The sequence below is a fragment of the Notothenia coriiceps genome, unplaced genomic scaffold (assembly GCF_000735185.1).
Source record: "Notothenia coriiceps isolate Sejong01 unplaced genomic scaffold, NC01 NC01_scaffold00000339, whole genome shotgun sequence".
In the NCBI taxonomy this organism is placed as follows: domain Eukaryota; kingdom Metazoa; phylum Chordata; class Actinopteri; order Perciformes; family Nototheniidae; genus Notothenia; species Notothenia coriiceps.
The window spans coordinates 2,462,765-2,481,065 of record NW_011333040.1 but is presented as its reverse complement, the minus strand read 5'-3'; positions in this window follow the sequence as shown (position 1 = coordinate 2,481,065).

Sequence of the window (18,301 nt, the reverse complement as noted above, 5' to 3'; positions counted from 1 at the left end):
TTTTATGAAGTACAAAAGAACTGCTTGTTTTCCCCCCAGGTAATGCAAAGACAGCGGTTCGTGAGACGAAAGGAACATAATATTCTACAAAGCTCAGCTTCATGTGATCTTTTATTAAACCTGCATCAATTTGAGGTGGAGAGTAGAGGCTGTAAAGCATAAACCAAAGCTAAATGGTGAACAGTTGGAGTATTTATTTTTTGAGAAAAAGATACAATACCTTACCCGCCTTAGCCCCAGCAGTTCCATTACTTTCAATTCCTTTTTAGAATATTAATGAATAATGTCCATTAGGGTGGAAATAATTGGATTCGAGGTCAGACTGATACCTGTATGTGCTGGGATACCCATGGGACCAACAATCTAAGGTCCCATGGTTCACAGTTTACCAGTGGGCAGCTCAAGATCTTCCCACTGCATTTCTTGACATTTATAACGTTCAGGGAAGAAAAGTGAAACATACAAGAACCATTTATTTCTGACTTTTAAAGTCATAACTCACGAGCACAATCTTTGGATTTAAAGTCATATAAGTCAAAAGATTATCCATAAAAGTATTTATACGGAAAATAACTTAATTTTACAGGAACCGGGTCACAGTGATGATTGAGAACTCAACAGCTGACCGAGTCAATGTGCAAGTTTGCATTGACTTCTATTTCCAGGTCGGCCAGTATTGACATAACAGAAAGTCCAGCACTGTGGGTCAGTACATGTTAATCTTCTTTTGGCCGAAGCAGACGTTTCTCAATTGCAGCCCACAGTTGCCAGGGTGAATGATAAATGCTTCACTGTACTGCAGCTCATTATCAGCACTCAAGCAACCCAATGCCATGCGGTTAAAGTGGGAGCCTAAATGAGAGTGACGAAGTATGTTTGTCTTTCTGCAAAAGATAGCACTACACACATGTGTAGACCTTTCTCAACAGCATGTCGTTGAGTAATAGAGAATGGAAACACGCCAAACATCTTGACCTCTGAATATTTGTTTATACATTTGTCTCATGGGATCCACTAAATGTCACACTATACTTAGGCTATCTGAGGCTCTGCTCCTAACGTGACACAAATACTAAATTGACTCAGCAGAGACTTTAAAGATCAGAACATCTCCTCTGTTGATTGCAAATAGAAGGCTACTTTACATCCTTGTTTTCGATATCATAAGTAATAGAAACCAGATAAGCACAATTACATAGTACAATGGCTTATCAAAGACTCAATTCAACTCACAAAATATTAATTAATGTCCTCAATGAGAGCCAGGGCCGGATTATGGAAAAGTGCGAAAGAGTAGGCCTATCATTATTTAGTACGTTCAGTGTTGTGTCTGGTTAACATTGTGCAACGCATTCTTACATAATTGCTCCATGCTCGGCAAAGCGAGGGTTCTCTGCTCAGCGACACAGGGCAGACTTGAGGCATCAGAATGTAATTAATGGTTGCACATTATCAAGCAGCTGTTAGAGGGCTTTGTTCTGGTGCCAGTTAAGCAGTAGCCTCGTGCCTGTCTGTGCTAGGTAAGAGGGAAGCCACTCTGCATCAAAAGCCTGTACAGATAGAGATATCTTTCAGCCTTTGAAATAAGCGGATTTTAAATGAGGGGGAAACGTATTACATCCCCACTTTACTACTACTGAGGTGAGGGGAAGTTAGTTATTCTTTAAAATAACTATGCCTAAAATAGCCTCATGAGGTAATCCAGCCCACTAGTCAAATGAAAAATTCATTTTGTACTGTACTGTTTATCCCATCCCTTACTCATTGCTCAATGATGTGAACATGATGTAATCTGTGCTTCTCTGATTTCAACCTACAGTTTCATTTGACTGGCATGCGTAACCCACAAACCAGTGTAACTACTAGGGCCGACAAATCAGCAGGAAGGGGTAATACACAACATTGGACAAATGGTAAAACACTTAACACGTAGATGCTGATGTAGGCAGTAGCACTGTAGCATGGTAGGAATATGTCATATGCTTTGAAAGTTTGTGGGAAAAAAACCCTGAATGTTGACAGTTTCACAACTCACCTCTGAATCATTACGCACCCTTTCCTGAATCACAGTTAGTCACAGTCTGACAAAAACCCAGCCCACAAATGGCTCTATGTTCACCACAGTGACGACCTCATTGGATCTATAGCCATTTTGGAATCAGTCCAAATGTTTTTCTTTCCATGTTTTATGAGATTTCCACTGGTGATATGTGTCATAAAACCGAATGAAGGGGTACTCTATTTTGTAATTAGAGGATGCTGTTAGTGGTCAGTTAAACTGAAGTGATTGTGAGAGGAAATACTTTGCTGCTCGGGCTTGGCCCCAAAAAAATACGTGCAAAATTAATTTACTCAGGCATATTGAGTTAGATTGTTCTATGCAAAGTGATAACAGAGGGTAAACTGTGTTCAATGTGAGTTTATTCATGCTAAAGTAATGAAAAGGTCAATTATGTTGCCTTCTGCTTAACCGACTCTTGGCAATATGACCAACAGCACAACTAGGCAGGAATAAAGTCTCATACATCTGTATTAAACGGCCAGAGCTCAATCATGCACAGTTAAGCTGTCTATTAAATATCACAACTAACACAATTATCATAATCTTACCCACATGATGTCATTATGGATTATTGGTTTAGACAAAAAAACCTCTTTGTAAACATAATTAAATGAACCTGCTCCCTCTTATCTCTGTCCGCATCATAAACTGCTTTATTAATTGCTATCAGTACTTAGGAGGCACAAGGCTATACTGTCAATGCACTGGACTTTAAATCATCCGCACCCGCACGTATCACAAGTGACTTCCCTATTGATTGCGGCTGGCGTCATTACTGCTGTGTCATTTAAGTAATGAAGTATATTTTTAATTAAAATAAAGGACTACTTAACATTGATCAGGGTCGCAAGCCCCACTTTGGTATAATGCATAAATAACCTAACATGGGTGTGATTATATGGTGCTCATTTAAGCCCATCACATGTGCTGACACTACAACTATTGACACACAGCACCTCCTGGTTTCATCTTCATGAGTGCGAGCCTGTGCCTTCACCCTGCAGTGTATTTATACTTAAGTAGCAGTAATAGATCAGTTCATAGAGAAGGATTTCAGACGTAGTGCTGGTTTAATGTAGAAGTGATGTTTTAAAGCCACGATTATCTACAGTGTGGGAGTAGGCAAGGCCACATTCCACTGTGGACTTCTTTAATTTCTGAGATGATGAACAATATTAATGGATGTGAAACCAACCAAGAAACTTAAACTTTCCTTTTTCTTTACAGAAGCTGATGAGATGTTGTGTATAACAATGCAACCGCAACATCTGTTTGGCGTTGCAATATTTAGGATGTCTCAGCGCGCAGCCCTCCCCTGTTTACACACACTTCCTGTGTCTGATGGGAAAGAAGAGCAGTGTGACAAACAGGTCATGAGCATCTTCCCGGGGCAGCGAGGGTCATGTGAGCCACATAAGAAAAGGCTCCAGTCCACAAATAAATATTAGAGGCAGAGGGTAAGAGATCCTCAAGGACAATAATGATGTTCCCAAAGGATCCTGGAGTTTGGGACAGTAAACAAAACGTTTTGGTTAACTCATTATCCAACACAATCTGCTCAGCAATCTTCTATTTCCTAATGGATGAGAGGAAAATATTTCATTGTAATGTGTTGCGCACACTGCGATACAGATCCAACTCAAAAGAGAATAAGCATTGTTCACTTTTGAAGGAAAACAAATATATACAGTAAGAAAGGAGCGTTGTATGCTGAAACAGCAAAATGAACAAAAAGATGAATGCTTAACAGAACCCTTCTGAACTGGTGGCCAAAATACAAGATACTGTATATCCCACTATCCAGTTGAGATAGAGTAACCTACAAAGTAATTAATTATGTTGAAAAATAAATTAGCTATTCTAGAAAAGGAAGGAAACAAATGACCTAGTCTCTGACATCACAGTACACATATTTATGTATGAACATCTGCTCTGCTTGGGGCTATTTTAAGCCTGGAGGTTTTTTTTATATTCAAGGTCATACAAAAGTGCATGATCAGAGGAACATTACTGCTTTAGTTATTTCCTTATTGTTATCACATGAACAGCTCTTTAGTTTTGCCCCTTTGCCTTTCAGGGGCTTTCTTCATTGGCATTGTTTTGAATTGCTTCAGCTCAGACACTGGGGGATGTTGTGAAATCCTGGATTTCCACTGAAAATAAGTCGCTCTGTGGGTTTGCATAAGTGATTCTTGAGTGTTTATTGCTGTGTTTGTGTGCCTCATCATGGTCTTCAGTGGAGTGTGTACAGTCAATTCCAAAAGAATATGACAGTCACGCAAAAACATATCTGTCACAAAAGCTTCTGTTTTCAAATCAAAGACCCACATACTTCGGCACTGAGTAAATGACCTTTCTACTGAAACAGAGAGAGAAGATACTCTGCCCTATTTGCTTGTTTGTATAATGACACTTTGTAGTAACTTCCTAAAAGGACAGATCTGCCTGTGATTGATGAAGTATTTAGACACCACAAAGCTTTAACCCACCATGTTACGTTGACATGTTGCACAAGCACTGAATGTTCTACCACAAGTGATCTATCCTGAGAGACCTCATAAGGCAGGCAGTACAGCATGTTCATAAATTAGCCAAAGCAAAACGGGAACTTTCAGTCATTCTGCACCAGAAGTAAGAAGGGAAACTCCCACACACTGTGTTTACCCACTGAAATATAAAAATATCACAGAAAACAAGTTCAAATTGGGAAATAATAATTTGATATATGTCAATCATGAGCGAATGTTTTCCTGTCACCCGTACTATTCAAAGAGTTCAATGTTTGCGATAAATTGGTTTTAATAAAAGACAAGGAAATCTTTTTGCAGGGTTTTTCTGCTTGAGTTACTGGAATTTTTCTCTTTCTCAGTGAAATGTGAGACATCAATATCAGCTATATTAAAACACAATCATTTAAATACAATTTCCTGACTAGTGGGTTGTTTCCTGTGCTAATGTGACATATTGCACATTGTGCTCAGTCAGTTACTCAGATTTGAGCATTTGCCTCCCACTCTGCACCTGGTGAGGTGTAGTTTGTTCATCGTTTCCTTTGGAATATTTTATAAAAACCAACCAAATAAACCACAAACTGAAAAAGAAACATGAATGCCAATAGTTGTGCAACTTGGCAAGATGACCAGTGCCAGCAACAGTCAAAGGGCCGGGGCAGTAAATTGGATCTGAATCGACGAGGGGGAGTGATGGGTTGTTGGAAATCCGAGCTCGTTTCCTCCCTTGTCAAGGTCCAGTAAGCGTAACTGCAGTCCATCAACATTCAGCCATTTACTGAATATCTCACAGATATGTAAAGACAGCCAATCCCTGTGATAACAAAGTGTTTTTCAAAAGAGTCACAAAGTCACATTTCACAATATTCAAAAAGATCACATGATTCCCTGTAAGCGATAGATAGCAGCAGTATGCGTGTGTCTGCATAATAATCTAAATCGTCAGCCCGTTAGAGAGGCAGTGGGACACAGCTGAGTCCTGTGGTGAGGTTGTGTGTGGGCCACTAAACAAGTCCTGTGTGCTGAGCACCATTCGGTACGTAGGGCCATCTGCTTTCTTCTCTGGCTGCTGAGACAAAGCAGGCGGGGTCGGGCAAGAGTTTCTTGTGGCAGGTCTCCAAATCAATAAGTATTGATTCCTCACTTATCTCAAATACAGGCTGGCTGATGAGATGCCACACATGTGACCTCCTGCAGGGAGAGGAGAGCGGAGGAGGCTGCGGTTTAACAAAGACACAGCATTACACAAGCACACAGCTTACATACCAGTGGTTTGGAGGAGGCAGACACTAAGCACACAGTGACTGACAGAAAGGCATATATACACAAGGCAGGTATGCACAGATTTGGATTCATCCACTCTAATGTATACACGCACGACAAGTCAAACAATGATTCATCCTATTTCACGTTGGACTTGTCAAAGCCTGCATGGACAGTTATCCCCCCTCTATCCTCTTTACTGTCCATCCTCTAACCCCCCTCCTCTGCTGCTCTCTCCTCTTGTTGCTGGCAGACAATTAATCAGTGCTTTGTCGGCTGGATGGCTCACATTCACTGCAGTTGCTGTGCTCAGCACAAAGGCAAAATAAATAAAGAGCAAGCAAACCCTCTAAACTGAGTGTCATGTGGAAGGGTGGATTGATGGATGGACTTCTGCATGCCGATAGTGGAATAAAGCTGATAGGCTGAAGGAAAGGGTTAATGTCACACAGGATATTAGTAACAAAAATGGAGGCGTTATAATCTCTTTGACAAGGGACAATTAAGTACACTAGGTGCATGAGCAGCAGAAGCATTCAAATGTGTGCACTCAATCAAACTTGATCAAAGAGCGCACTTACAGCAACTCTACAGGGCAAAGGAAGGTTTCTGAATGTGCTTTTGTGCTGTACATTTTAAATATTTACCAGTATTTCCTATTTTTCATTTACATATGCATCAAATCGCAATTCCTTGGACTGAGAACATCTTTTGATTCTTGGTCTAATCCTTACTATGGAGGATTAGATAGTGTCTGCACACAAAGGCATGAAGCTGTAGATTTAAGAGGAAAGACTTTGCTAGAGAAGACAACCATAGTCCACTATACAGTATACAGTAGTATTGTACAAAACGTAAGCTTCTTGAATTTATATCAAACCATGAAGAAGGCATTTTCTCAGACTAAGCTTTGCACCTATAGGACTTTCTCAGAGTAAACAATCGACTCACTACAATGATCAGCCTGCATAATCCTGATGAAGAAGCTTCATGACTCAATTGTAGAATGACGATTCATGAACAATGAATAGCATTTCTCAAGCTTAGAAACACACACCTTTGAAATGTGTGTAAATCCTCAACATCTCTGTGCATGACAGTGCAGTTGCATCACCCTCTCATAAACATGACTTTTCACCCACTCCCTGATTTCCAGTGCCCTGTTGATCAGGAGAAACAACCTCTACTGTGGATATAATGTTCGCACAACTATTGAAACAGTTTTTGACTGATTTGCAACACTCACAGTAGACCGGCTTCACACTATGACTTAAAAATGTGTCTTGAAATCCAGAGTATAACATCTACAGCAGGCAGCCACGGGTGGTTAGGAGGAATAGAAACGGAAATGTTTTCAACAGCTGCTTAATGAGTACTGCTCCAATAAAATATTCATTTTAAATGACACACTGTTATTCTCCACTTTTTCAGGTGTCCTTGTGAGCTTGAAACATTGCCTTATTGAATAAAACACTTTCATACATGATGGAACATTTGAAACATGACAGAAAAGAGAAAAAACTGGCAAAGAATCAAAGCAGGAAGGAATGAAATAATTGCATGTGTGACTACAACGCAATTAAAGTACCAGGCGCAAAAGGAGCTCCTTGATTCCTAATTTGCAGATCATGACTGCTGTGAAATGCAATTAATGAATTCCTGATTTATTTAGTGAGCTGTGATGAATGAGCTCCTCTGAGCGCACCGAGGCAGACTGTAGCGTGCAGCACTTCATCCCAGCAAAGCATAAGACCCTCCTTTAGAAAGTGAAGAAATTATGTCTGTAAGGAAAAAGGAGACAGAAAAAGAAAGGCACGTTAAAGAAATGTAAATGTACACGCAATTAAAATGAATTCACTGTGAAGTATTACCAAGCTTAATATAATAACAGGAAACAAAGCTGGGATGACAGATTCAGTCGCCTGTCGCTTTGAGGTCTCTAAAAGGTGAAATCAAAGCAGCAGGTGAACAGCCTGTTGTTTAGAATGAGTGCCATGCAGAGGGCACAGACTATCTTTCTGTTTGTTATCACACAGATGCCAGAGGGAGCATTATGCAAAATGTCAGACAACGCATTTCCCTGGAAGACTGCCATGTCCCTGCAGGTACAAACAAGCTACAAGATGATTTTGGGTGGAAAACAGGGCACGACTTGGCAATAATTGGAGGTACCCTCTGGAAATCTCTGCTTTGTTTTGAATATTCACTGCAGGATTAATGAGGATGTGAGGGAAACTCCACAAAGCCTCTTATTTATCTTAGCTGTACTGTACTAGCATAAATGTTTTGCATTCTTTTCATTTAACAAACACGGTGTGCAGTGTTGGATCCGATGAAGTGATGCTGGTTACAATGTAAAAAAATAAGACTGGAGTTGAAATATAAGGCTATTGTGTTTATTCACAATGCATACCCAATCAGCTGTTCAAATCCGGAGCAAGGCAGGCCTAAATATGGAAATGTCCAGTGTGAAAGAGCCTGATGGGCTGCCTAATAACTCAACCTTCTCCACCCATTCCTGTCTCAACATAACAGGTGTGCCATAAATCATGCCCCTGCCACATGTTGCCAAGCAACTGATTAATTAGTACAGCCTCCTGAGAGAGCAACAGTGGCGCCAGCATGGAGAGCTCAAATCAGTCCCATGGTCCGAGGAGTCCACTGGCCCACACGTGTAGTGTTTTTATAGGGAAACTGTATACACTATGGGACTTTCACTGCACCTTAAAGAGACATTAGTAATGGTTGAATACAAATGTTAACAGCAAAAGCTACCAAGGGTGTGGGGTTATCCAGATAAGAGGTTTAAAATCTATCTATTTTTTTCATCTGTAAAAACTTACATTCCAACTTCCTAAATGTCCTACTTTCCCCATTAACAACAACCTGCTACCACAAGTTTAAATTGAGAAGATACAGTTTTATGCTTTTTCGGTGATGAATTACTCTATCTGTGGATGGTCAGAAATATTCAACAGGGACACAGTCTTGGGAAATGTTTAAACCACTAATGAGGATTTGAGGGCTGAAATGGACAGTCGTTACCTTCAAGTCATCAGGTTCAGTGTGAGTAGTACATAACTTGAAAGAAGAAAGCTGTGTAAAAGACAGTAGCGTACTTGACAGGATTCCAAACACTATTCACACAGTTCTTCTCAGTGTATTCAGATACTGTATGTAGCAGATATACAACTTAGACAGAGGATTTTAATGCACAAGGTCACCTTTACCTTTCCTGTCACTGTGCTGTGTAATACATACAGATGATCTTCCCTTTGTGCTGATGGTGCCTTGCCCTGTTCCACTCAAGCATTCCTCAGGGGTACTCTAATATGAATACTTCCAAAATCGGTATGAATTTCGCCCGACTGATATCTAACAGTACGCTGGCACAGAGGCAAATCTTGTTTGCTCCCGTTGTGGACTTTCTGACAGGCTGTCAGAAAGCATAAATACAAAGTGTCTGCGTGTGACACCTTTTCACTCTGGTGTCAACACTTTCTTTTTCAGAGAAGTCTGAGTTGGCAAGCCAAGTTTAACAATCCCAAGGGCACATTTTCTGTGAACAGAGACAAGAAACAACTCATTTTGATATATATCATAATAAATAATACAAATGGTATGAAATTGCCCTTATAAATATACATGTGACAGTCAGAGAAAAGAGGTGGATTTAGTTATTAAATTACTTAAGATATGATTGGATTATATTACTGAGATAATTTCTGCCAACATTTGTTTGTAGATTGATGGGGGCATAAACTTCATAGGTTTAAAATATGTTCTGTTTCTGGATGCTAAATCATCTTGCGTTAGAGACCTTTTAGTATTTCACAGGCTTTCAGCAACAGCACTAACTCAGCAACCTTTCAAATTGAATGATATGTTCTTAAAGGCTACTATTTTTATGGGCCATGCAAGCTTAAACAGCAAAAATAGCACAAAACACAAGCAATGCTGCACTGTGTAGACATGCTCAAAACAGGTGGGTTGTGGATGGTACACATTGTGGGAATGAGCACAGAAAACTGCAGTGTGCTACAGGCCCGCCAGATGCAGCTCCTCCTGTGAATAACACATGAAGGACAGTAATCACTCATGAAACTATTACTTCATAAAGTAATGCCTGGTCTAAAAAAGGACCCATGGGCCTTAAAACCCTATTAATGGCCTCTTAAGGCTGTGCAGAACTCATCCATGCTAAAGCTGCATCTTTATAGGGTCATAATCTAACTAATGGGGCTTACGAGCTGAATCAGGCTTACTTTTTCCACACATCAGAATCTGGTATGTAGAGAGCTCTCAATCGTTCTATAATATGACGATGGCTGGCTGATCCCTCTATGCACAGTGTATGGGATCCTTCTGTGTGTTTTAGAAAAGGCATGCTAAGTTTACTAATGTACACACACACACGCACACACGCACGCACGCACGCACGCACGCACGCACGCACGCACGCACGCACGCACGCACGCACGCACGCACACACACACACACACACACACACACACGCACACACACACACACACACACACACACACACACACACACACACACACACACACACACACACACACACACACACACACACACACACACACACACACACACACACACACACACACACACACACACACACACACACACGCCTAATTGACCGACCCCAAACATGACTTCTTCTGTCTTGTACTGATTCCTAGTAGGGAGGCACGTTTTGATGCCTAACTCCATTTAGGTTAATTTGAGAGCATGAGTTATTTGGGGGAATGGAGGAGCTATGTGAACCATGATAGAAAACTAAATGGTCCAATTCTCCCTGTCAGGTGGACGCACTTCCCTCACATCATCCTTGGCAGTCAGCGAGGCTAAAAGACACCAATTAATCTCCCCTGGCTTTTACAGGGCAGGATGGCACAGGAAATGGATAGGCAAAGCACACTGAGCAGAAAGAGGATATGTAATTTGCTGTGGATCACTGCGCATTGGCTGGAACCAGCTATAATTAAAACAGCTGTCAGCAAAAGTTTGACAATTATAGTATAATTTGTAATAGCAGTCATTTAATTAGCTCTCTCCATAGTGGTGCTTTCCTATTCTAGCTAAAGCCGTACAAAGAGGTGGCCGATGTATTATATTCAGCTTAAATTAAGTGGCTTAAGAGTCTTTTGACAAATTGCGTAACATAATGTAGAGTAAAAAAAACATGACTGCTCATCATGAAGTTAACTATGCTTTGTTAGCTTTCAAACATTGTTTAAAAGGATAAACCAATGAAAGAGAAGTATAGAGATCTGCAGTGGAAATGCCATGCAATCCGTTTCTATCGTATCCACACAACTTTTTTTTATGTCAACCTCTGTAAGTGGAAAGTGAGTGTGATGTGGAGGACTTGAATACATAATGCATGTATCATCAATGTTACACATTTCTTATGGATGTATAAAGATCTGTATCATTTTCTCTATCCTGAGCTGAATAACAATCTCTGCCTGCTTCTTTGACTTGTTGATTTCCCCTGGCTGGGATGTCTCCTAATAACCAACTGCCTGCCTCTCCTAACACAGCCGCACAGTAAGAGAATGATGACTCTGATGCCTCAACAACATGCATGCTGCTGGATGGTGACTTTCACCAACAGATGGCCATTTGCTCAGGGCTATAGGAATACCAATGAAATGAAATAGCAAGAATACTAAGCAGCCATGAATTTTGATTCATGTTCTGCAGACAGCAGATTCCACACTATTCCAATTTATTGCCCAGATTTCTTTTTTTATTATTTCACAGTTAGAAATATTTCCCCTTTTTTGCTGGCTGAGCTTTTAGCAGTTTCTTTAAACTAAATCGAGTTTTGAGTTTCCTGATGACAAAGTTGTGCTAGAACCCTAAGAAAGTGGGAAGTGGAGAGGCTAAAATAAATCAATTTTTCATAATAATGAACCTGTCACTATTATATTCTACACCCAGCTGGCAATAGACTCTGCCAGCGTGTTGCTTGTGTGTGTCTGTATGTGGGTTTATCTGTGGTGATGATTGAGTAAGTGTATGTGTATGGATTCTATGACAATCCATTATACTTCAAAGCTGTTACATTACTTTAAATGTGTCAATAATACAGGTAAACACACTGGTCGCAACCCTGTCTTCAAACATTCAAGTTCATGTGATACAAAATCCTGAACATAATCTGCATAACACTGATTTGGAGATGGTGCATGTTGACTATTAAACACTTTCTTGAGGTAAGGGAAAGGTTTAAGTGGGTTCAATAACACATCTGAAACAGGATATCAACTGTCTGGACCAGAACACATATTCAAAAACTAATTATTAGTAAATAACATTTGAATATAGAAACTTCAGATGCTTCTTCTTCTACACGCCACCCACACAACATAATAAAATGCTTGCAAAAGCAGAGAAGTATTGTAGAAAGTGTGTTTTTGTTTCAATGCAGGACACGCAAACCATCCCTTTAAAAACCACACAAAGCACCAACTACACACTGGCAATAAAAATGGAAAATATTTGCTTGTTGCTTTTGATTTTTCTGTGTGCAGGGCATAACAGATTGCAATATAGTTTGGCAACATTAATGTGAACACACATCAAGAATCACTGTAAGTGTTTAAGCGTTCAACAAACAAAAGTGGCTAGATGATGTACAAGTGTATAAATCATACATGCAGGTACTGTATGTCAGAGCTCACAGCTCCTCACCTCTCTACTTATCGCCTGAAATCGAGCATTTCCACCGGCATTCTGCTGTCTGACTCGAAGCTCCAACAGGCCAATGAATACCAAATGAGCCGGTAGAAATCCAGCTGGGAATAAATTGTGGAAAGGAAACATGGTCTGCCCCCACACCTCCCCCCACCTTTATTGAACTACAAGTCACATTTCAAAAAGGTGCACAGATCTCAGCTTCTCTCATTTTAAGCATCTGAACAGGTGCGGTTTAGACTCTGCCCTGGCACGGATTTAAACCTCAGCCCCGGGTCAAAGATAAAACCTTGATCTATGCATATTGCAATTTGAAATGAAGCAAAGTCATCAGATGTTCCCGCAATGAGCAGCACGGACGGTGACGCAGTATGGTGATGCATCTGAGCTCCGCTTGTGTAGCGTTGCATTCTTACACAAACACACACAAATACTTATGGACTGCTGCTGTTTTATCCACTATCGACCTTCCAATATGCACAGATGCAGACAAGCACAGGAGCAAAGACTGAATGCTACACACACAAGCACGCTCTGCTTCTGCTCCCAGATGAGTCCGACTAACGGACCGTGGAGAGGGAGGTGCAGTGATGCAGAGACGGGGGCCAGATACAGGGCTTCATGTTCGTTGACTGGGAATTATCACATCAAACTTATGTGCCCAATGGTTCTGACAGGACCAAGGGCGAGCCATTAAAGCCTGGTGTGGACAGGAATGACTCTGCTCGACTATGACTAGGCAATGGCTATTGTTGTGCACCAGTGATCCACACCCCACCAATAACATTCAGATTTACGCAGACAACCAGGGAGGAAGTTCCTGTCAAACATGCTAAAACAGCCAGGAGAGAATTGCTGGAAAGGTTCTCTAAGCTTCCCTGACTGTTGAACAGATGAGTTTTCATTTTCATGATGTGTTCACACTTCATCCACTGTGGCTGTGACATTTTTGAGAATGTGGACTTTATTCCATGAAATTATTACCGTTGAAATCAATATCTGGTGCTCCGTAAACTATGAGCATTTATGTACATGATGTGTTCAGACTGATGTATTCTGCTCAGTGTTGACATTGGAGATGTCAAAGCTTCGATTTACCATGCTGTGGTCAGAAATCACAGGCAAGGTAGTCATTTTGACCAGATCATTTGGCGATGATCCTACATCTAAAAGGATCCACCAATTGATTGTTATATTTCACACTAAAATCAAGGTTCAACTGAGGTCCATTCTGATGTTTCATCAATCCAATGGTGTAAAGCAGGGCCTTATTCACCATATACATTGGTGGGGACACATCCTCCCCCAATATTCAGATACACTCAAAATGTCCCCCCCAACAAATAGAAAAAAAAAAAAAAAGTTTTAATTTTTTAATTTTTAAATTAAAATAAAATTGCTATTCTATGACTTCTTTATTTTGGTTATTTGTATACTTGAAAATCTATATTTTCTGTTATTGTGAACTTCACCAAAATGATATTTCTTTTCATATGTAAATTGGTTCCTTATTTTGTACCCGGGGGTGTATTTCGCTGTTGCACGTCTGAGTCCACCTTCAGTTAGCTTGATGCTCCAAGCAGGTCATTGATGTTTTAATTTGCCCTCCATCAGTTCTGGTATGTTTTCTAGTTAGCCCTAAAGTAATCTATATTATTTTATTTCGTAATGGTAATGTTAATGAACCGTCCGGTTTAGCTTCTTTGTGTAAGTAACTTGTAGTTCTGATGTTAAAACCGAACTTTTCAGGAATAGTAGCTAACTAGCTGTGGGCTAGCTGGTTTCAGTTGTTAGCCAGGGTTTGGCGGGCTAGTGTCAGCTATGTGGAAAATGACGGTGTCGATTTGGATGTAATCCAATAGATATTTATTCATGTGGATTATTTCTATTTTATTTTGTAATTTGTAGGGTGTGGAAAGATTTAAAACTGTGATGTGTGACACCTATAGAATACCAAAGGTGCCAGAATTAATTAAATAATAAATACTCTACAATTATTATGAAATAGTATTTCATAATCGTCAGAAGCATTTAAAAGATACTCACACGCAGGAGGTTTGCAGTGTGCATCATAGTTTGTGCTGGGTTTAGAACGCTCAGAATTGCTAATTAACATGTTTAATTATCTTATATCCAGCGCTGCTGACCCATATTCATCACATCAGCAACTGCAGATCGCCGAGGTCAAGCTGTAAGCATGAGCAAGAGGAAGGGTGGCAGCAGAGGTCGCGTTAACCGAATATTTTCCGTCAATGACGGATTTTTTCTCACAATGACGGAAAAATCTGAAAGCAGTCCGTCATTTTGACGGATTAGAACACAACTCGGAGCAGCGCTAAAATGTCCACCAGCGGCCCACATTATATTACATCCTTAGTGGCCAGGTAGACTGAAGGCGATCTACTGTACTCTACTCTGTAACTATTATTTAGTCATTCACACCCCTGTCCAGTTGGTGGCGAGTGTGTGTATATTAAGTAGCTATTGTCTAGTCTTGTTTTTGACCTCGTTGTTTAACCGGCTTTAGCAATCGCAAAATGTCACGGCAGCTGATCGTCCGAAGCTTTTTTAATAAGCCCATTCAATGATTATGTGAATAAGTTCATGAATTGATTCCTTAAAACTCTATAAACATGAAATGTACTGAAGCGTACGATGAAAACATGAATAAATGAGGTGATGTCAAGTCTCCGATTTACAATGAAAAATCGAGGTAATGTACATAAAAATTATGGAAAATCAATGAAAATGTACTAGACCCATAATTACTACACCTTTATATTAGTTCAACCGAATTTAGTCCTTAAATAACAGGTGGACTACATTTAAGTGTTCGGGATGGGACGGGGTCGTCCCCGCTGCCGGGCCCGGGGTAACCCCTTATGGCCCCTCAAAGGGGCCCCCTGCCACGGAGACCACCACCCGGTCCTCCGGTGTTTTTTTTTCGACAGCAACATACCATATTCCATAATAATATAAAAAAATAAAAAACGGATTTAGGATGAGGACCATCAACGAAGTCTCCTATTTGTTCCGAGGTTTCGCATTTTCCGCAAAAACATATCAAACACATATGTCATTGTCATAACATCGCTCGGCCCAAGTCTCCACTCCCCCGAACGACTCCCCCTCCCCCACCCCCCCCAACCGTCCCTTTGCCACCACAAGTCCCCCTCACGACATGCCGACATGGCACAGTCCTATCTTTTCCCCCTTTCACTTAGACTGAGGGTCTCCAGCGCGCCCGACACCTCTTCTTTGCACACGGGTGTAAGAACAAATGACTCAAATCCATCAGATCGATCGTCCCAAATAAACAAAACCCAACGTCAGGTGAAAACGGAGGTGAACGACAAGTTTATTTAAAAATGTCAAGACAAAGATATACCCACAACTTCTTTACTTCTTCTTCTTCTTCTTCTTACCCTTCCCCTACTTTGGGAGAAATTACCAGTGTGTACGTCTCGTGTGTCAGTGTGTGTACTTACACAAGAAGACGAAATTGGGGATCATGGTCCTCAGATCATGATCCTCGTCACCCGTCGAATAACATGTCACGGGCCCTACGTTACCCTCACTCCCCCTCCCCCTACAGGCACGGAAACGAGTTCCCCGTGGTGCGTCCCGTCCCTCCACTTGACCCTGGAGAGGTTCATCTTCAGGTGTGAGATTTAACAATCCAGAACAGCCCCCTGAACTTGGCCGCTGGGATGCCCGAGGTGTCAGTTCAGGTGGATGACTGACGGTACTAAATCAGGAATAAAACGAGAGTTTCACGTGGTCCTAACTAGTAATTGAAGTTGTAATTTCGAGGCCTGGGGGGGATCTTCTCCACTCCTGGTGGGTGGACCGGGTGGTGGGGGACAATTTAACAAGAGTGGGTGTAACTCCTACGAAGGATGCGGGTACAAAATAAGGTACACGTTCAAGCTCACGTTTAACCAGTTTTACAATAACGTGTTACTAGACCAATTGTAATTTTAGCTTCATTTATATACGACATGTGATAAAACGAGTATCCGGTTGATTGCCGAGTGCCATTACACTAATGATATACTTATTTAACAGGTTATTATTGTATTTTACGTATCCAAAAACAATTCAATGTATGAAAGCCAGCGGCGCGGCTATGTACGGCGCGTAAATTCACCCGGACAGACAGTAATTAGGGGCCCGGTGAAAAAGGAAGGGTCAGCGGGACGGGACGTCATATTGTTTTCAGTAAGTTTGATCGACGTAGAGATGGTCGACACTATGTTGAAATTACTAGTTAAGTAAGTATTTTGTATCAGCATCCGGGTATATGAATAAGACTTTGCTGGTTACAATGAAAATGAAACAACCATCCGGATGAAATTGAATATAACAATATTATGGAAAAGATATAAATGATTGCATTTGTAAAACTTACGTCTGAAAAGGACATTAAGGAATGTGTTCTAGACTAAAATTTGCAAGAAGGTAATTGTCGGACTACATTCAAACGTTGACGGCCACAAAATGAGGTGAAACAACATTTATTTTGACGTCGTCGAACTGGTGTCTCGCACTTGCAACACTGTCGGACTAACACGCGTCCAAGAGGTCACACACGCGCCCCGGTAGTCTTACACGTGTCGCCCTCAAAGGGGTGACGACGGTCAACCGCCTCAAAACCGTGTTAAGACCAAAAGTATGGCTGCAATTGGGACAGACCACGTGTGCCACTTGTTGAGACAGCAGGCACTAGATTCGGAGACGGAGGACATTTTCGAAGGTGTCCAGGCAGCAATACAGGCCGCGCGAGCCCGGTCGTGGGTCAAGTCAAGTAGGTGTCCTTCAGGCTCCTAAAAGAAACGTCCCTCGAGCCTTTGCCGTTGCATCGACGAAACCTAAAAAAAACTGTACAAGATCATCAAATGAGGTAACTCAGAACTGTTCTTTTTGGTGCACATCCTGCTTTACACACAAAACAAAAACTACAAAACTCCATGCGTTTCCGCGCAACACTGTTTTCACTGCAATGCGTAAGGTCTAAACCCCGGCGCGTACGCAATGGACGCATGGTCAATACACGTGGGGACTATATCAATGGGCATAGGGAACAAATGTACCCAAACACGTACCAAACACGTGACTTCCCAACTGTCAAAGACGGGCAGTAAAATAAAAGCAGCAAAGATTACTACTCTACTCTGTCATAAATTATAAATACAAACCCATGACTCGTCGTTTACAAGTAAGTAAGTAAAAACAAATTACTAAGTATGTCTTGAAAATTCCGTACATCTTTTTTTTTTCTACTTGTCTTGTCGGCTGGCACACCAGTGAAAAGTACAGTTGGTGCTTGTACTTACTAAATAACAAGGACGTGACTGTCCTGTCGTCCTCCCCTCCGTCTCCGACGATTTTTGTGGCGCCTGGTAACACGGATTTGGTCCGGTTTATACTTGTTACGGTAGCAAATTTAATCTGTTAAATGTTAGTCTTAATACTTGTTTTGTAAATGTTCTTCGTGAGTTACTGAACGACATCGGACTTGCGACTAGAGACGTAGCAACACGGTGGAGACGTTTAGCCATGAGTAGAATCGAAAGACTTCTACAGCGTCTGTGAAAACGGTAGCAAAGGGAGGAGTCGGTGAGTTTGAGAACAGAGGGTGACTTGGCCATGAGGGCGAAACTTGAGGAACGGTGAATGACCGAACAGGAAGTAGGAGGTGGCGAGTTAGGAGAAAAAGTGGAGCAAATAGGTGTGGTAG